This window comes from Hyla sarda, unplaced genomic scaffold (assembly GCF_029499605.1).
Source record: "Hyla sarda isolate aHylSar1 unplaced genomic scaffold, aHylSar1.hap1 scaffold_1596, whole genome shotgun sequence".
Classification (NCBI taxonomy): domain Eukaryota; kingdom Metazoa; phylum Chordata; class Amphibia; order Anura; family Hylidae; genus Hyla; species Hyla sarda.
The window spans coordinates 60,115-80,598 of NW_026608232.1; the positions used below are offsets into that span (position 1 = coordinate 60,115).

The 20,484-nt window shown below is 46.1% G+C and overlaps 9 non-coding genes across 9 annotated transcripts; all 9 read right to left on the reverse strand.

The window, feature by feature from the left end:
• Positions 1–2,005: 2,005 nt before the first annotated feature.
• On the reverse strand, positions 2,006–2,196 carry LOC130310765 (U2 spliceosomal RNA). The gene has a single exon (XR_008859247.1). It is a non-coding gene; the product is annotated as a U2 spliceosomal RNA (small nuclear RNA).
• Positions 2,197–4,284: 2,088 nt separating this feature from the next.
• On the reverse strand, positions 4,285–4,475 carry LOC130310766 (U2 spliceosomal RNA). Its single transcript, XR_008859248.1, has one exon. It is a non-coding gene; the product is annotated as a U2 spliceosomal RNA (small nuclear RNA).
• Positions 4,476–6,552: 2,077 nt separating this feature from the next.
• Positions 6,553–6,743, reverse strand: LOC130310767 (U2 spliceosomal RNA). Its single transcript, XR_008859249.1, has one exon. It is a non-coding gene; the product is annotated as a U2 spliceosomal RNA (small nuclear RNA).
• A 2,074-nt stretch (positions 6,744–8,817) lies between these two features.
• On the reverse strand, positions 8,818–9,008 carry LOC130310751 (U2 spliceosomal RNA). The gene has a single exon (XR_008859233.1). It is a non-coding gene; the product is annotated as a U2 spliceosomal RNA (small nuclear RNA).
• Positions 9,009–11,083: 2,075 nt separating this feature from the next.
• On the reverse strand, positions 11,084–11,274 carry LOC130310768 (U2 spliceosomal RNA). Its single transcript, XR_008859250.1, has one exon. It is a non-coding gene; the product is annotated as a U2 spliceosomal RNA (small nuclear RNA).
• Positions 11,275–13,356: 2,082 nt separating this feature from the next.
• On the reverse strand, positions 13,357–13,547 carry LOC130310770 (U2 spliceosomal RNA). The gene has a single exon (XR_008859251.1). It is a non-coding gene; the product is annotated as a U2 spliceosomal RNA (small nuclear RNA).
• A 2,081-nt stretch (positions 13,548–15,628) lies between these two features.
• LOC130310771 (U2 spliceosomal RNA) lies at positions 15,629–15,819 on the reverse strand. The gene has a single exon (XR_008859252.1). It is a non-coding gene; the product is annotated as a U2 spliceosomal RNA (small nuclear RNA).
• A 2,077-nt stretch (positions 15,820–17,896) lies between these two features.
• LOC130310772 (U2 spliceosomal RNA) lies at positions 17,897–18,087 on the reverse strand. Its single transcript, XR_008859253.1, has one exon. It is a non-coding gene; the product is annotated as a U2 spliceosomal RNA (small nuclear RNA).
• Positions 18,088–20,160: 2,073 nt separating this feature from the next.
• On the reverse strand, positions 20,161–20,351 carry LOC130310773 (U2 spliceosomal RNA). Its single transcript, XR_008859254.1, has one exon. It is a non-coding gene; the product is annotated as a U2 spliceosomal RNA (small nuclear RNA).
• Between the last annotated feature and the right edge of the window lie 133 nt (positions 20,352–20,484).

Sequence of the window (20,484 nt, forward strand, 5' to 3'; positions counted from 1 at the left end):
CCAGACAATTTTCCATGCACACTCTGGGCTGGGGGGCAGTCAACCACCAGTACACACAGCAGAACCTAAACCCATACCATTATTGCTAAGCAGCAAGACAGGGGCCCATTGCACTCCCACGGGGCCTTTTTAAATGCAATCCATAACCCGGATTTGCCAGGAACCCTTCTTACTCCTCCTACTTGCATGTGACACTGGGCTTAGGATCTGCATAGGAAACACACACACAAGCACACACCTACCTTTGTTGCCTGCAGATGCCTCCTTGGCTGTCCCCAAACGGTATCAAACCAACACCCACGGGAAGCTGTAAGCATAGAGGACATGCCTGCACCCCATTGGACTTACCTGTGTGGGTTAAATCCGGGTTATTTGACAACCTATGGCGGTGATGGTTCTGCTCAGGCAGAGCAGTGCTGATGCTCCTCATAAAGCTGTCGCTGCTGTGAAGGTTCTAGGTGACATCACAAATCCCTATGGTTACATACACAACAAAGCTGGGTTGTTGTTGTTTACACTCTGCAAGGCCTGTGGAAGTGAGTGACATCATAGCACTGTAGTTCTGAGGGTTCTAGATGGATGCAACAATCTCCTGTTGCTTCTATGAAGGCCATAATAGACGACATCACCAAACAGCTCCATAGTCACATACACAGCAAAGGAGAGATGTTGTTTACACCTAGTGATGTCAGTGGTATTGAGTGACATCACAGCACAGTGCTAAGGCTCCTGGGCCTGGACACAGCAGCGGCTGCAATATCTCAACGGAGAATACGTCTATATATATGTGTGTGTGTGCGCGTATATATATATATATATATATATATATATATATATATATATTTCTCCGCCGAAATCACTTTTAAACCCATTTCCACCTTTTTTTCCCTTCTCTTCCTCTTACTTTTTTTTCACGTTTTTTTACGTTTTTCTCCTTTTCGCCTCTTTTCTGGGCGTATTATTCTTCTTTTTCTTCTTTTTTTTCGTCTAATGCATACCCCATCAGTGCAGCAATGCTTATTCAATACCGCCAGCAGATGGAGACACTGGGGGATAATTTTCTAAGGATTTATACTGATTTTTCCTGTCTGAATTTGTCGCACAGAAAGTTGCAGGCCAAATATGTGTGACATTTCTGCGACTTTAGCTTCTAGAGCATTTTTACAACATTATACATAGGTGCTGAATACATAAAAAGCGACTGTTCAGCGACAGACAAGTCGCATCGGCTGAAAGTAGGCCAGAATGTCAGTCCATGTTGGAGCAGGTTTAGATACAGTCTAAAGTATAGATCTCAAAGTCTGTGCACAGAATTTAGCAAGGGCCTCGCACCTTCTGATGCATCAGGTAGGTGCACAATAGCATAGCCTAACCCTCTGTACTTTGGTCTATATTGATGCGGGACATAGACAGCCAGCTGATGACCAATCCATTAGTGCAATGGATGGCTGGAAGCATTTGTCTTTGCCTTTGCAATACCACAGAAGCAATGCATGGTCAATGTACAGCAATGACACACCTGTGTGAACAGCCAGGAGACCCCCCCCCCCCCCCCCCATGTTATGTTACATAGTTACATAGTTAGTACGGTTGAAAAAAGACATATGTCCATCAAGTTCAACCAGGGAATTAAGGGGTAGGGGTGTGGCGCGATATTGGGGAAGGGATGAGATTTTATATTTCTTCATAAGCATTAATCTTATTTTGTCAATTAGGAACATTCAGCACCCACCCGCTATCAAGGCAGCTGCCTATCATGTCATGCCCTACCTGCACAGGTGTGCTGGCTACTCAAATGATCCAATTAAGGAGGCCATTTAGTCAGCAGCAGCAGAAGTCCTGTGCCTGGACGCTCCAACAGCGGCCAGACACAAGCAGAAGCAGCAGCAGCAGCACCACCTTTTGTTTTTTGGCTGCAGCAGCAAGGCCCACAGGGCTGGCTAGCTGGCTAGCCAGCAAGCAGGTAGCAATGAAAGTAGGAATCTTTCTTTTTAACCCTGTAAGGGGGTGGTGCACTGTACCCGAAGATACTGCCATATCGGGTCAATGCATAGGGCGACGGAAGCAAGCTTCGAAATCGGCCCCCGTTCTCAAAAATCCATTTAATATATGGTCCCCAGATAGGGGACGTATCAGATATTAAACTGATAAGAACAGATACTACACTTGATCTTAGCCAAAAGGCCGAGAAGCGATAACCGTGAAAGGGGCGGGCCCAACAAGGTCCCCTTCATGGGCACTATCACTGCTTGCTGTCAGGGAGGCTGCCAGACAATTTTCCATGCACACTCTGGGCTGGGGGGCAGTCAACCACCAGTACACACAGCAGAACCTAAACCCATACCATTATTGCTAAGCAGCAAGACAGGGGCCCATTGCACTCCCACGGGGCCTTTTTAAATGCAATCCATAACCCGGATTTGCCAGGAACCCTTCTTACTCCTCCTACTTGCATGTGACACTGGGCTTAGGATCTGCATAGGAAACACACACACAAGCACACACCTACCTTTGTTGCCTGCAGATGCCTCCTTGGCTGTCCCCAAACGGTATCAAACCAACACCCACGGGAAGCTGTAAGCATAGAGGACATGCCTGCACCCCATTGGACTTACCTGTGTGGGTTAAATCCGGGTTATTTGACAACCTATGGCGGTGATGGTTCTGCTCAGGCAGAGCAGTGCTGATGCTCCTCATAAAGCTGTCGCTGCTGTGAAGGTTCTAGGTGACATCACAAATCCCTATGGTTACATACACAACAAAGCTGGGTTGTTGTTGTTTACACTCTGCAAGGCCTGTGGAAGTGAGTGACATCATAGCACTGTAGTTCTGAGGGTTCTAGATGGATGCAACAATCTCCTGTTGCTTCTATGAAGGCCATAATAGACGACATCACCAAACAGCTCCATAGTCACATACACAGCAAAGGAGAGATGTTGTTTACACCTAGTGATGTCAGTGGTATTGAGTGACATCACAGCACAGTGCTAAGGCTCCTGGGCCTGGACACAGCAGCGGCTGCAATATCTCAACGGAGAATACGTTTATATATATGTGTGTGTGTGCGCGTATATATATATATATATATATATATATATATATATATATATATATTTCTCCGCCGAAATCACTTTTAAACCCATTTCCACCTTTTTTTCCCTTCTCTTCCTCTTACTTTTTTTTCACGTTTTTTTACGTTTTTCTCCTTTTCGCCTCTTTTCTGGGCGTATTATTCTTCTTTTTCTTCTTTTTTTTCGTCTAATGCATACCCCATCAGTGCAGCAATGCTTATTCAATACCGCCAGCAGATGGAGACACTGGGGGATAATTTTCTAAGGATTTATACTGATTTTTCCTGTCTGAATTTGTCGCACAGAAAGTTGCAGGCCAAATATGTGTGACATTTCTGCGACTTTAGCTTCTAGAGCATTTTTACAACATTATACATAGGTGCTGAATACATAAAAAGCGACTGTTCAGCGACAGACAAGTCGCATCGGCTGAAAGTAGGCCAGAATGTCAGTCCATGTTGGAGCAGGTTTAGATACAGTCTAAAGTATAGATCTCAAAGTCTGTGCACAGAATTTAGCAAGGGCCTCGCACCTTCTGATGCATCAGGTAGGTGCACAATAGCATAGCCTAACCCTCTGTACTTTGGTCTATATTGATGCGGGACATAGACAGCCAGCTGATGACCAATCCATTAGTGCAATGGATGGCTGGAAGCATTTGTCTTTGCCTTTGCAATACCACAGAAGCAATGCATGGTCAATGTACAGCAATGACACACCTGTGTGAACAGCCAGGAGACCCCCCCCCCCCCCCCCATGTTATGTTACATAGTTACATAGTTAGTACGGTCGAAAAAAGACATATGTCCATCAAGTTCAACCAGGGAATTAAGGGGTAGGGGTGTGGCGCGATATTGGGGAAGGGATGAGATTTTATATTTCTTCATAAGCATTAATCTTATTTTGTCAATTAGGAACATTCAGCACCCACCCGCTATCAAGGCAGCTGCCTATCATGTCATGCCCTACCTGCACAGGTGTGCTGGCTACTCAAATGATCCAATTAAGGAGGCCATTTAGTCAGCAGCAGCAGAAGTCCTGTGCCTGGACGCTCCAACAGCGGCCAGACACAAGCAGAAGCAGCAGAAGCAGCAGCAGCAGCACCACCTTTTGTTTTTTGGCTGCAGCAGCAAGGCCCACAGGGCTGGCTAGCTGGCTAGCCAGCAAGCAGGTAGCAATGAAAGTAGGAATCTTTCTTTTTAACCCTGTAAGGGGGTGGTGCACTGTACCCGAAGATACTGCCATATCGGGTCAATGCATAGGGCGACGGAAGCAAGCTTCGAAATCGGCCCCCGTTCTCAAAAATCCATTTAATATATGGTCCCCAGATAGGGGACGTATCAGATATTAAACTGATAAGAACAGATACTACACTTGATCTTAGCCAAAAGGCCGAGAAGCGATAACCGTGAAAGGGGCGGGCCCAACAAGGTCCCCCTTCATGGGCACTATCACTGCTTGCTGTCAGGGAGGCTGCCAGACAATTTTCCATGCACACTCTGGGCTGGGGGCAGTCAACCACCAGTACACACAGCAGAACCTAAACCCATACCATTATTGCTAAGCAGCAAGACAGGGGCCCATTGCACTCCCACGGGGCCTTTTTAAATGCAATCCATAACCCGGATTTGCCAGGAACCCTTCTTACTCCTCCTACTTGCATGTGACACTGGGCTTAGGATCTGCATAGGAAACACACACACAAGCACACACCTACCTTTGTTGCCTGCAGATGCCTCCTTGGCTGTCCCCAAACGGTATCAAACCAACACCCACGGGAAGCTGTAAGCATAGAGGACATGCCTGCACCCCATTGGACTTACCTGTGTGGGTTAAATCCGGGTTATTTGACAACCTATGGCGGTGATGGTTCTGCTCAGGCAGAGCAGTGCTGATGCTCCTCATAAAGCTGTCGCTGCTGTGAAGGTTCTAGGTGACATCACAAATCCCTATGGTTACATACACAACAAAGCTGGGTTGTTGTTGTTTACACTCTGCAAGGCCTGTGGAAGTGAGTGACATCATAGCACTGTAGTTCTGAGGGTTCTAGATGGATGCAACAATCTCCTGTTGCTTCTATGAAGGCCATAATAGACGACATCACCAAACAGCTCCATAGTCACATACACAGCAAAGGAGAGATGTTGTTTACACCTAGTGATGTCAGTGGTATTGAGTGACATCACAGCACAGTGCTAAGGCTCCTGGGCCTGGACACAGCAGCGGCTGCAATATCTCAACGGAGAATACGTCTATATATATGTGTGTGTGTGCGCGTATATATATATATATATATATATATATATATATATATATATTTCTCCGCCGAAATCACTTTTAAACCCATTTCCACCTTTTTTTCCCTTCTCTTCCTCTTACTTTTTTTTCACGTTTTTTTACGTTTTTCTCCTTTTCGCCTCTTTTCTGGGCGTATTATTCTTCTTTTTCTTCTTTTTTTTCGTCTAATGCATACCCCATCAGTGCAGCAATGCTTATTCAATACCGCCAGCAGATGGAGACACTGGGGGATAATTTTCTAAGGATTTATACTGATTTTTCCTGTCTGAATTTGTCGCACAGAAAGTTGCAGGCCAAATATGTGTGACATTTCTGCGACTTTAGCTTCTAGAGCATTTTTACAACATTATACATAGGTGCTGAATACATAAAAAGCGACTGTTCAGCGACAGACAAGTCGCATCGGCTGAAAGTAGGCCAGAATGTCAGTCCATGTTGGAGCAGGTTTAGATACAGTCTAAAGTATAGATCTCAAAGTCTGTGCACAGAATTTAGCAAGGGCCTCGCACCTTCTGATGCATCAGGTAGGTGCACAATAGCATAGCCTAACCCTCTGTACTTTGGTCTATATTGATGCGGGACATAGACAGCCAGCTGATGACCAATCCATTAGTGCAATGGATGGCTGGAAGCATTTGTCTTTGCCTTTGCAATACCACAGAAGCAATGCATGGTCAATGTACAGCAATGACACACCTGTGTGAACAGCCAGGAGACCCCCCCCCCCCCCCCCCCATGTTATGTTACATAGTTACATAGTTAGTACGGTCGAAAAAAGACATATGTCCATCAAGTTCAACCAGGGAATTAAGGGGTAGGGGTGTGGCGCGATATTGGGGAAGGGATGAGATTTTATATTTCTTCATAAGCATTAATCTTATTTTGTCAATTAGGAACATTCAGCACCCACCCGCTATCAAGGCAGCTGCCTATCATGTCATGCCCTACCTGCACAGGTGTGCTGGCTACTCAAATGATCCAATTAAGGAGGCCATTTAGTCAGCAGCAGCAGAAGTCCTGTGCCTGGACGCTCCAACAGCGGCCAGACACAAGCAGAAGCAGCAGCAGCAGCACCACCTTTTGTTTTTTGGCTGCAGCAGCAAGGCCCACAGGGCTGGCTAGCTGGCTAGCCAGCAAGCAGGTAGCAATGAAAGTAGGAATCTTTCTTTTTAACCCTGTAAGGGGGTGGTGCACTGTACCCGAAGATACTGCCATATCGGGTCAATGCATAGGGCGACGGAAGCAAGCTTCGAAATCGGCCCCCGTTCTCAAAAATCCATTTAATATATGGTCCCCAGATAGGGGACGTATCAGATATTAAACTGATAAGAACAGATACTACACTTGATCTTAGCCAAAAGGCCGAGAAGCGATAACCGTGAAAGGGGCGGGCCCAACAAGGTCCCCTTCATGGGCACTATCACTGCTTGCTGTCAGGGAGGCTGCCAGACAATTTTCCATGCACACTCTGGGCTGGGGGGCAGTCAACCACCAGTACACACAGCAGAACCTAAACCCATACCATTATTGCTAAGCAGCAAGACAGGGGCCCATTGCACTCCCACGGGGCCTTTTTAAATGCAATCCATAACCCGGATTTGCCAGGAACCCTTCTTACTCCTCCTACTTGCATGTGACACTGGGCTTAGGATCTGCATAGGAAACACACACACAAGCACACACCTACCTTTGTTGCCTGCAGATGCCTCCTTGGCTGTCCCCAAACGGTATCAAACCAACACCCACGGGAAGCTGTAAGCATAGAGGACATGCCTGCACCCCATTGGACTTACCTGTGTGGGTTAAATCCGGGTTATTTGACAACCTATGGCGGTGATGGTTCTGCTCAGGCAGAGCAGTGCTGATGCTCCTCATAAAGCTGTCGCTGCTGTGAAGGTTCTAGGTGACATCACAAATCCCTATGGTTACATACACAACAAAGCTGGGTTGTTGTTGTTTACACTCTGCAAGGCCTGTGGAAGTGAGTGACATCATAGCACTGTAGTTCTGAGGGTTCTAGATGGATGCAACAATCTCCTGTTGCTTCTATGAAGGCCATAATAGACGACATCACCAAACAGCTCCATAGTCACATACACAGCAAAGGAGAGATGTTGTTTACACCTAGTGATGTCAGTGGTATTGAGTGACATCACAGCACAGTGCTAAGGCTCCTGGGCCTGGACACAGCAGCGGCTGCAATATCTCAACGGAGAATACGTTTATATATATGTGTGTGTGTGCGCGTATATATATATATATATATATATATATATATATATATATATTTCTCCGCCGAAATCACTTTTAAACCCATTTCCACCTTTTTTTCCCTTCTCTTCCTCTTACTTTTTTTTCACGTTTTTTTACGTTTTTCTCCTTTTCGCCTCTTTTCTGGGCGTATTATTCTTCTTTTTCTTCCTTTTTTTCGTCTAATGCATACCCCATCAGTGCAGCAATGCTTATTCAATACCGCCAGCAGATGGAGACACTGGGGGATAATTTTCTAAGGATTTATACTGATTTTTCCTGTCTGAATTTGTCGCACAGAAAGTTGCAGGCCAAATATGTGTGACATTTCTGCGACTTTAGCTTCTAGAGCATTTTTACAACATTATACATAGGTGCTGAATACATAAAAAGCGACTGTTCAGCGACAGACAAGTCGCATCGGCTGAAAGTAGGCCAGAATGTCAGTCCATGTTGGAGCAGGTTTAGATACAGTCTAAAGTATAGATCTCAAAGTCTGTGCACAGAATTTAGCAAGGGCCTCGCACCTTCTGATGCATCAGGTAGGTGCACAATAGCATAGCCTAACCCTCTGTACTTTGGTCTATATTGATGCGGGACATAGACAGCCAGCTGATGACCAATCCATTAGTGCAATGGATGGCTGGAAGCATTTGTCTTTGCCTTTGCAATACCACAGAAGCAATGCATGGTCAATGCACAGCAATGACACACCTGTGTGAACAGCCAGGAGACCCCCCCCCCCCCCCCATGTTATGTTACATAGTTACATAGTTAGTACGGTCGAAAAAAGACATATGTCCATCAAGTTCAACCAGGGAATTAAGGGGTAGGGGTGTGGCGCGATATTGGGGAAGGGATGAGATTTTATATTTCTTCATAAGCATTAATCTTATTTTGTCAATTAGGAACATTCAGCACCCACCCGCTATCAAGGCAGCTGCCTATCATGTCATGCCCTACCTGCACAGGTGTGCTGGCTACTCAAATGATCCAATTAAGGAGGCCATTTAGTCAGCAGCAGCAGAAGTCCTGTGCCTGGACGCTCCAACAGCGGCCAGACACAAGCAGAAGCAGCAGCAGCAGCACCACCTTTTGTTTTTTGGCTGCAGCAGCAAGGCCCACAGGGCTGGCTAGCTGGCTAGCCAGCAAGCAGGTAGCAATGAAAGTAGGAATCTTTCTTTTTAACCCTGTAAGGGGGTGGTGCACTGTACCCGAAGATACTGCCATATCGGGTCAATGCATAGGGCGACGGAAGCAAGCTTCAAAATCGGCCCCCGTTCTCAAAAATCCATTTAATATATGGTCCCCAGATAGGGGACGTATCAGATATTAAACTGATAAGAACAGATACTACACTTGATCTTAGCCAAAAGGCCGAGAAGCGATAACCGTGAAAGGGGCGGGCCCAACAAGGTCCCCTTCATGGGCACTATCACTGCTTGCTGTCAGGGAGGCTGCCAGACAATTTTCCATGCACACTCTGGGCTGGGGGGCAGTCAACCACCAGTACACACAGCAGAACCTAAACCCATACCATTATTGCTAAGCAGCAAGACAGGGGCCCATTGCACTCCCACGGGGCCTTTTTAAATGCAATCCATAACCCGGATTTGCCAGGAACCCTTCTTACTCCTCCTACTTGCATGTGACACTGGGCTTAGGATCTGCATAGGAAACACACACACAAGCACACACCTACCTTTGTTGCCTGCAGATGCCTCCTTGGCTGTCCCCAAACGGTATCAAACCAACACCCACGGGAAGCTGTAAGCATAGAGGACATGCCTGCACCCCATTGGACTTACCTGTGTGGGTTAAATCCGGGTTATTTGACAACCTATGGCGGTGATGGTTCTGCTCAGGCAGAGCAGTGCTGATGCTCCTCATAAAGCTGTCGCTGCTGTGAAGGTTCTAGGTGACATCACAAATCCCTATGGTTACATACACAACAAAGCTGGGTTGTTGTTGTTTACACTCTGCAAGGCCTGTGGAAGTGAGTGACATCATAGCACTGTAGTTCTGAGGGTTCTAGATGGATGCAACAATCTCCTGTTGCTTCTATGAAGGCCATAATAGACGACATCACCAAACAGCTCCATAGTCACATACACAGCAAAGGAGAGATGTTGTTTACACCTAGTGATGTCAGTGGTATTGAGTGACATCACAGCACAGTGCTAAGGCTCCTGGGCCTGGACACAGCAGCGGCTGCAATATCTCAACGGAGAATACGTTTATATATATGTGTGTGTGTGCGCGTATATATATATATATATATATATATATATATATATATATTTCTCCGCCGAAATCACTTTTAAACCCATTTCCACCTTTTTTTCCCTTCTCTTCCTCTTACTTTTTTTTCACGTTTTTTTACGTTTTTCTCCTTTTCGCCTCTTTTCTGGGCGTATTATTCTTCTTTTTCTTCTTTTTTTTCGTCTAATGCATACCCCATCAGTGCAGCAATGCTTATTCAATACCGCCAGCAGATGGAGACACTGGGGGATAATTTTCTAAGGATTTATACTGATTTTTCCTGTCTGAATTTGTCGCACAGAAAGTTGCAGGCCAAATATGTGTGACATTTCTGCGACTTTAGCTTCTAGAGCATTTTTACAACATTATACATAGGTGCTGAATACATAAAAAGCGACTGTTCAGCGACAGACAAGTCGCATCGGCTGAAAGTAGGCCAGAATGTCAGTCCATGTTGGAGCAGGTTTAGATACAGTCTAAAGTATAGATCTCAAAGTCTGTGCACAGAATTTAGCAAGGGCCTCGCACCTTCTGATGCATCAGGTAGGTGCACAATAGCATAGCCTAACCCTCTGTACTTTGGTCTATATTGATGCGGGACATAGACAGCCAGCTGATGACCAATCCATTAGTGCAATGGATGGCTGGAAGCATTTGTCTTTGCCTTTGCAATACCACAGAAGCAATGCATGGTCAATGTACAGCAATGACACACCTGTGTGAACAGCCAGGAGACCCCCCCCCCCCCCCCCCCATGTTATGTTACATAGTTACATAGTTAGTACGGTCGAAAAAAGACATATGTCCATCAAGTTCAACCAGGGAATTAAGGGGTAGGGGTGTGGCGCGATATTGGGGAAGGGATGAGATTTTATATTTCTTCATAAGCATTAATCTTATTTTGTCAATTAGGAACATTCAGCACCCACCCGCTATCAAGGCAGCTGCCTATCATGTCATGCCCTACCTGCACAGGTGTGCTGGCTACTCAAATGATCCAATTAAGGAGGCCATTTAGTCAGCAGCAGCAGAAGTCCTGTGCCTGGACGCTCCAACAGCGGCCAGACACAAGCAGAAGCAGCAGCAGCAGCACCACCTTTTGTTTTTTGGCTGCAGCAGCAAGGCCCACAGGGCTGGCTAGCTGGCTAGCCAGCAAGCAGGTAGCAATGAAAGTAGGAATCTTTCTTTTTAACCCTGTAAGGGGGTGGTGCACTGTACCCGAAGATACTGCCATATCGGGTCAATGCATAGGGCGACGGAAGCAAGCTTCGAAATCGGCCCCCGTTCTCAAAAATCCATTTAATATATGGTCCCCAGATAGGGGACGTATCAGATATTAAACTGATAAGAACAGATACTACACTTGATCTTAGCCAAAAGGCCGAGAAGCGATAACCGTGAAAGGGGCGGGCCCAACAAGGTCCCCTTCATGGGCACTATCACTGCTTGCTGTCAGGGAGGCTGCCAGACAATTTTCCATGCACACTCTGGGCTGGGGGGCAGTCAACCACCAGTACACACAGCAGAACCTAAACCCATACCATTATTGCTAAGCAGCAAGACAGGGGCCCATTGCACTCCCACGGGGCCTTTTTAAATGCAATCCATAACCCGGATTTGCCAGGAACCCTTCTTACTCCTCCTACTTGCATGTGACACTGGGCTTAGGATCTGCATAGGAAACACACACACAAGCACACACCTACCTTTGTTGCCTGCAGATGCCTCCTTGGCTGTCCCCAAACGGTATCAAACCAACACCCACGGGAAGCTGTAAGCATAGAGGACATGCCTGCACCCCATTGGACTTACCTGTGTGGGTTAAATCCGGGTTATTTGACAACCTATGGCGGTGATGGTTCTGCTCAGGCAGAGCAGTGCTGATGCTCCTCATAAAGCTGTCGCTGCTGTGAAGGTTCTAGGTGACATCACAAATCCCTATGGTTACATACACAACAAAGCTGGGTTGTTGTTGTTTACACTCTGCAAGGCCTGTGGAAGTGAGTGACATCATAGCACTGTAGTTCTGAGGGTTCTAGATGGATGCAACAATCTCCTGTTGCTTCTATGAAGGCCATAATAGACGACATCACCAAACAGCTCCATAGTCACATACACAGCAAAGGAGAGATGTTGTTTACACCTAGTGATGTCAGTGGTATTGAGTGACATCACAGCACAGTGCTAAGGCTCCTGGGCCTGGACACAGCAGCGGCTGCAATATCTCAACGGAGAATACGTTTATATATATGTGTGTGTGTGCGCGTATATATATATATATATATATATATATATATATATATATATATATTTCTCCGCCGAAATCACTTTTAAACCCATTTCCACCTTTTTTTCCCTTCTCTTCCTCTTACTTTTTTTTCACGTTTTTTTACGTTTTTCTCCTTTTCGCCTCTTTTCTGGGCGTATTATTCTTCTTTTTCTTCTTTTTTTTCGTCTAATGCATACCCCATCAGTGCAGCAATGCTTATTCAATACCGCCAGCAGATGGAGACACTGGGGGATAATTTTCTAAGGATTTATACTGATTTTTCCTGTCTGAATTTGTCGCACAGAAAGTTGCAGGCCAAATATGTGTGACATTTCTGCGACTTTAGCTTCTAGAGCATTTTTACAACATTATACATAGGTGCTGAATACATAAAAAGCGACTGTTCAGCGACAGACAAGTCGCATCGGCTGAAAGTAGGCCAGAATGTCAGTCCATGTTGGAGCAGGTTTAGATACAGTCTAAAGTATAGATCTCAAAGTCTGTGCACAGAATTTAGCAAGGGCCTCGCACCTTCTGATGCATCAGGTAGGTGCACAATAGCATAGCCTAACCCTCTGTACTTTGGTCTATATTGATGCGGGACATAGACAGCCAGCTGATGACCAATCCATTAGTGCAATGGATGGCTGGAAGCATTTGTCTTTGCCTTTGCAATACCACAGAAGCAATGCATGGTCAATGTACAGCAATGACACACCTGTGTGAACAGCCAGGAGACCCCCCCCCCCCCCCCCCCCATGTTATGTTACATAGTTACATAGTTAGTACGGTCGAAAAAAGACATATGTCCATCAAGTTCAACCAGGGAATTAAGGGGTAGGGGTGTGGCGTGATATTGGGGAAGGGATGAGATTTTATATTTCTTCATAAGCATTAATCTTATTTTGTCAATTAGGAACATTCAGCACCCACCCGCTATCAAGGCAGCTGCCTATCATGTCATGCCCTACCTGCACAGGTGTGCTGGCTACTCAAATGATCCAATTAAGGAGGCCATTTAGTCAGCAGCAGCAGAAGTCCTGTGCCTGGACGCTCCAACAGCGGCCAGACACAAGCAGAAGCAGCAGCAGCAGCACCACCTTTTGTTTTTTGGCTGCAGCAGCAAGGCCCACAGGGCTGGCTAGCTGGCTAGCCAGCAAGCAGGTAGCAATGAAAGTAGGAATCTTTCTTTTTAACCCTGTAAGGGGGTGGTGCACTGTACCCGAAGATACTGCCATATCGGGTCAATGCATAGGGCGACGGAAGCAAGCTTCGAAATCGGCCCCCGTTCTCAAAAATCCATTTAATATATGGTCCCCAGATAGGGGACGTATCAGATATTAAACTGATAAGAACAGATACTACACTTGATCTTAGCCAAAAGGCCGAGAAGCGATAACCGTGAAAGGGGCGGGCCCAACAAGGTCCCCTTCATGGGCACTATCACTGCTTGCTGTCAGGGAGGCTGCCAGACAATTTTCCATGCACACTCTGGGCTGGGGGGCAGTCAACCACCAGTACACACAGCAGAACCTAAACCCATACCATTATTGCTAAGCAGCAAGACAGGGGCCCATTGCACTCCCACGGGGCCTTTTTAAATGCAATCCATAACCCGGATTTGCCAGGAACCCTTCTTACTCCTCCTACTTGCATGTGACACTGGGCTTAGGATCTGCATAGGAAACACACACACAAGCACACACCTACCTTTGTTGCCTGCAGATGCCTCCTTGGCTGTCCCCAAACGGTATCAAACCAACACCCACGGGAAGCTGTAAGCATAGAGGACATGCCTGCACCCCATTGGACTTACCTGTGTGGGTTAAATCCGGGTTATTTGACAACCTATGGCGGTGATGGTTCTGCTCAGGCAGAGCAGTGCTGATGCTCCTCATAAAGCTGTCGCTGCTGTGAAGGTTCTAGGTGACATCACAAATCCCTATGGTTACATACACAACAAAGCTGGGTTGTTGTTGTTTACACTCTGCAAGGCCTGTGGAAGTGAGTGACATCATAGCACTGTAGTTCTGAGGGTTCTAGATGGATGCAACAATCTCCTGTTGCTTCTATGAAGGCCATAATAGACGACATCACCAAACAGCTCCATAGTCACATACACAGCAAAGGAGAGATGTTGTTTACACCTAGTGATGTCAGTGGTATTGAGTGACATCACAGCACAGTGCTAAGGCTCCTGGGCCTGGACACAGCAGCGGCTGCAATATCTCAACGGAGAATACGTTTATATATATGTGTGTGTGTGCGCGTATATATATATATATATATATATATATATATATATATATATTTCTCCGCCGAAATCACTTTTAAACCCATTTCCACCTTTTTTTCCCTTCTCTTCCTCTTACTTTTTTTTCACGTTTTTTTACGTTTTTCTCCTTTTCGCCTCTTTTCTGGGCGTATTATTCTTCTTTTTCTTCTTTTTTTTCGTCTAATGCATACCCCATCAGTGCAGCAATGCTTATTCAATACCGCCAGCAGATGGAGACACTGGGGGATAATTTTCTAAGGATTTATACTGATTTTTCCTGTCTGAATTTGTCGCACAGAAAGTTGCAGGCCAAATATGTGTGACATTTCTGCGACTTTAGCTTCTAGAGCATTTTTACAACATTATACATAGGTGCTGAATACATAAAAAGCGACTGTTCAGCGACAGACAAGTCGCATCGGCTGAAAGTAGGCCAGAATGTCAGTCCATGTTGGAGCAGGTTTAGATACAGTCTAAAGTATAGATCTCAAAGTCTGTGCACAGAATTTAGCAAGGGCCTCGCACCTTCTGATGCATCAGGTAGGTGCACAATAGCATAGCCTAACCCTCTGTACTTTGGTCTATATTGATGCGGGACATAGACAGCCAGCTGATGACCAATCCATTAGTGCAATGGATGGCTGGAAGCATTTGTCTTTGCCTTTGCAATACCACAGAAGCAATGCATGGTCAATGTACAGCAATGACACACCTGTGTGAACAGCCAGGAGACCCCCCCCCCCCCCATGTTATGTTACATAGTTACATAGTTAGTACGGTCGAAAAAAGACATATGTCCATCAAGTTCAACCAGGGAATTAAGGGGTAGGGGTGTGGCGCGATATTGGGGAAGGGATGAGATTTTATATTTCTTCATAAGCATTAATCTTATTTTGTCAATTAGGAACATTCAGCACCCACCCGCTATCAAGGCAGCTGCCTATCATGTCATGCCCTACCTGCACAGGTGTGCTGGCTACTCAAATGATCCAATTAAGGAGGCCATTTAGTCAGCAGCAGCAGAAGTCCTGTGCCTGGACGCTCCAACAGCGGCCAGACACAAGCAGAAGCAGCAGAAGCAGCAGCAGCAGCACCACCTTTTGTTTTTTGGCTGTAGCAGCAAGGCCCACAGGGCTGGCTAGCTGGCTAGCCAGCAAGCAGGTAGCAATGAAAGTAGGAATCTTTCTTTTTAACCCTGTAAGGGGGTGGTGCACTGTACCCGAAGATACTGCCATATCGGGTCAATGCATAGGGCGACGGAAGCAAGCTTCGAAATCGGCCCCCGTTCTCAAAAATCCATTTAATATATGGTCCCCAGATAGGGGACGTATCAGATATTAAACTGATAAGAACAGATACTACACTTGATCTTAGCCAAAAGGCCGAGAAGCGATAACCGTGAAAGGGGCGGGCCCAACAAGGTCCCCTTCATGGGCACTATCACTGCTTGCTGTCAGGGAGGCTGCCAGACAATTTTCCATGCACACTCTGGGCTGGGGGGCAGTCAACCACCAGTACACACAGCAGAACCTAAACCCATACCATTATTGCTAAGCAGCAAGACAGGGGCCCATTGCACTCCCACGGGGCCTTTTTAAATGCAATCCATAACCCGGATTTGCCAGGAACCCTTCTTACTCCTCCTACTTGCATGTGACACTGGGCTTAGGATCTGCATAGGAAACACACACACAAGCACACACCTACCTTTGTTGCCTGCAGATGCCTCCTTGGCTGTCCCCAAACGGTATCAAACCAACACCCACGGGAAGCTGTAAGCATAGAGGACATGCCTGCACCCCATTGGACTTACCTGTGTGGGTTAAATCCGGGTTATTTGACAACCTATGGCGGTGATGGTTCTGCTCAGGCAGAGCAGTGCTGATGCTCCTCATAAAGCTGTCGCTGCTGTGAAGGTTCTAGGTGACATCACAAATCCCTATGGTTACATACACAACAAAGCTGGGTTGTTGTTGTTTACACTCTGCAAGGCCTGTGGAAGTGAGTGACATCATAGCACTGTAGTTCTGAGGGTTCTAGATGGATGCAACAATCTCCTGTTGCTTCTATGAAGGCCATAATAGACGACATCACCAAACAGCTCCATAGTCACATACACAGCAAAGGAGAGATGTTGTTTACACCTAGTGATGTCAGTGGTATTGAGTGACATCACAGCACAGTGCTAAGGCTCCTGGGCCTGGACACAGCAGCGGCTGCAATATCTCAACGGAGAATACGTTTATATATATGTGTGTGTGTGCGCGTATATATATATATATATATATATATATATATATATATATATATATATTTCTCCGCCGAAATCACTTTTAAACCCATTTCCACCTTTTTTTCCCTTCTCTTCCTCTTACTTTTTTTTCACGTTTTTTTACGTTTTTCTCCTTTTCGCCTCTTTTCTGGGCGTATTATTCTTCTTTTTCTTCTTTTTTTTCGTCTAATGCATACCCCATCAGTGCAGCAATGCTTATTCAATACCGCCAGCAGATGGAGACACTGGGGGATAATTTTCTAAGGATTTATACTGATTTTTCCTGTCTGAATTTGTCGCACAGAAAGTTGCAGGCCAAATATGTGTGACATTTCTGCGACTTTAGCTTCTAGAGCATTTTTACAACATTATACATAGGTGCTGAATACATAAAAAGCGACTGTTCAGCGACAGACAAGTCGCATCGGCTGAAAGTAGGCCAGAATGTCAGTCCATGTTGGAGCAGGTTTAGATACAGTCTAAAGTATAGATCTCAAAGTCTGTGCACAGAATTTAGCAAGGGCCTCGCACCTTCTGATGCATCAGGTAGGTGCACAATAGCATAGCCTAACCCTCTGTACTTTGGTCTATATTGATGCGGGACATAGACAGCCAGCTGATGACCAATCCATTAGTGCAATGGATGGCTGGAAGCATTTGTCTTTGCCTTTGCAATACCACAGAAGCAATGCATGGTCAATGTACAGCAATGACACACCTGTGTGAACAGCCAGGAGACCCCCCCCCCATGTTATGTTACATAGTTACATAGTTAGTACGGTCGAAAAAAGACATATGTCCATCAAGTTCAACCAGGGAATTAAGGGGTAGGGGTGTGGCGCGATATTGGGGAAGGGATGAGATTTTATATTTCTTCATAAGCATTAATCTTATTTTGTCAATTAGGAACATTCAGCACCCACCCGCTATCAAGGCAGCTGCCTATCATGTCATGCCCTACCTGCACAGGTGTGCTGGCTACTCAAATGATCCAATTAAGGAGGCCATTTAGTCAGCAGCAGCAGAAGTCCTGTGCCTGGACGCTCCAACAGCGGCCAGACACAAGCAGAAGCAGCAGCAGCAGCAGCACCACCTTTTGTTTTTTGGCTGCAGCAGCAAGGCCCACAGGGCTGGCTAGCTGGCTAGCCAGCAAGCAGGTAGCAATGAAAGTAGGAATCTTTCTTTTTAACCCTGTAAGGGGGTGGTGCACTGTACCCGAAGATACTGCCATATCGGGTCAATGCATAGGGCGACGGAAGCAAGCTTCGAAATCGGCCCCCGTTCTCAAAAATCCATTTAATATATGGTCCCCAGATAGGGGACGTATCAGATATTAAACTGATAAGAACAGATACTACACTTGATCTTAGCCAAAAGGCCGAGAAGCGATAACCGTGAAAGGGGCGGGCCCAACAAGGTCCCCTTCATGGGCACTATCACTGCTTGCTGTCAGGGAGGCTGCCAGACAATTTTCCATGCACACTCTGGGCTGGGGGGCAGTCAACCACCAGTACACACAGCAGAACCTAAACCCATACCATTATTGCTAAGCAGCAAGACAGGGGCCCATTGCACTCCCACGGGGCCTTTTTAAATGCAATCCATAACCCGGATTTGCCAGGAACCCTTCTTACTCCTCCTACTTGCATGTGACACTGGGCTTAGGATCTGCATAGGAAACACACACACAAGCACACACCTACCTTTGTTGCCTGCAGATGCCTCCTTGGCTGTCCCCAAACGGTATCAAACCAACACCCACGGGAAGCTGTAAGCATAGAGGACATGCCTGCACCCCATTGGACTTACCTGTGTGGGTTAAATCCGGGTTATTTGACAACCTATGGCGGTGATGGTTCTGCTCAGGCAGAGCAGTGCTGATGCTCCTCATAAAGCTGTCGCTGCTGTGAAGGTTCTAGGTGACATCACAAATCCCTATGGTTACATACACAACAAAGCTGGGTTGTTGTTGTTTACACTCTGCAAGGCCTGTGGAAGTGAGTGACATCATAGCACTGTAGTTCTGAGGGTTCTAGATGGATGCAACAATCTCCTGTTGCTTCTATGAAGGCCATAATAGACGACATCACCAAACAGCTCCATAGTCACATACACAGCAAAGGAGAGATGTTGTTTACACCTAGTGATGTCAGTGGTATTGAGTGACATCACAGCACAGTGCTAAGGCTCCTGGGCCTGGACACAGCAGCGGCTGCAATATCTCAACGGAGAATACGTTTATATATATGTGTGTGTGTGCGCGTATATATATATATATATATATATATATATATATATATATATATATTTCTCCGCCGAAATCACTTTTAAACCCATTTCCACCTTTTTTTCCCTTCTCTTCCTCTTACTTTTTTTTCACGTTTTTTTACGTTTTTCTCCTTTTCGCCTCTTTTCTGGGCGTATTATTCTTCTTTTTCTTCTTTTTTTTCGTCTAATGCATACCCCATCAGTGCAGCAATGCTTATTCAATACCGCCAGCAGATGGAGACACTGGGGGATAATTTTCTAAGGATTTATACTGATTTTTCCTGTCTGAATTTGTCGCACAGAAAGTTGCAGGCCAAATATGTGTGACATTTCTGCGACTTTAGCTTCTAGAGCATTTTTACAACATTATACATAGGTGCTGAATACATAAAAAGCGACTGTTCAGCGACAGACAAGTCGCATCGGCTGAAAGTAGGCCAGAATGTCAGTCCATGTTGGAGCAGGTTTAGATACAGTCTAAAGTATAGATCTCAAAGTCTGTGCACAGAATTTAGCAAGGGCCTCGCACCTTCTGATGCATCAGGTAGGTGCACAATAGCATAGCCTAACCCTCTGTACTTTGGTCTATATTGATGCGGGACATAGACAGCCAGCTGATGACCAATCCATTAGTGCAATGGATGGCTGGAAGCATTTGTCTTTGCCTTTGCAATACCACAGAAGCAATGCATGGTCAATGTACAGCAATGACACACCTGTGTGAACAGCCAGGAGACCCCCCCCCCCATGTTATGTTACATAGTTACATAGTTAGTACGGTCGAAAAAAGACATATGTCCATCAAGTTCAACCAGGGAATTAAGGGGTAGGGGTGTGGCGCGATATTGGGGAAGGGATGAGATTTTATATTTCTTCATAAGCATTAATCTTATTTTGTCAATTAGGAACATTCAGCACCCACCCGCTATCAAGGCAGCTGCCTATCATGTCATGCCCTACCTGCACAGGTGTGCTGGCTACTCAAATGATCCAATTAAGGAGGCCATTTAGTCAGCAGCAGCAGAAGTCCTGTGCCTGGACGCTCCAACAGCGGCCAGACACAAGCAGAAGCAGCAGCAGCAGCACCACCTTTTGTTTTTTGGCTGCAGCAGCAAGGCCCACAGGGCTGGCTAGCTGGCTAGCCAGCAAGCAGGTAGCAATGAAAGTAGGAATCTTTCTTTTTAACCCTGTAAGGGGGTGGTGCACTGTACCCGAAGATACTGCCATATCGGGTCAATGCATAGGGCGACGGAAGCAAGCTTCGAAATCGGCCCCCGTTCTCAAAAATCCATTTAATATATGGTCCCCAGATAGGGGACGTATCAGATATTAAACTGATAAGAACAGATACTACACTTGATCTTAGCCAAAAGGCCGAGAAGCGATAACCGTGAAAGGGGCGGGCCCAACAAGGTCCCCTTCATGGGCACTATCACTGCTTGCTGTCAGGGAGGCTGCCAGACAATTTTCCATGCACACTCTGGGCTGGGGGGCAGTCAACCACCAGTACACACAGCAG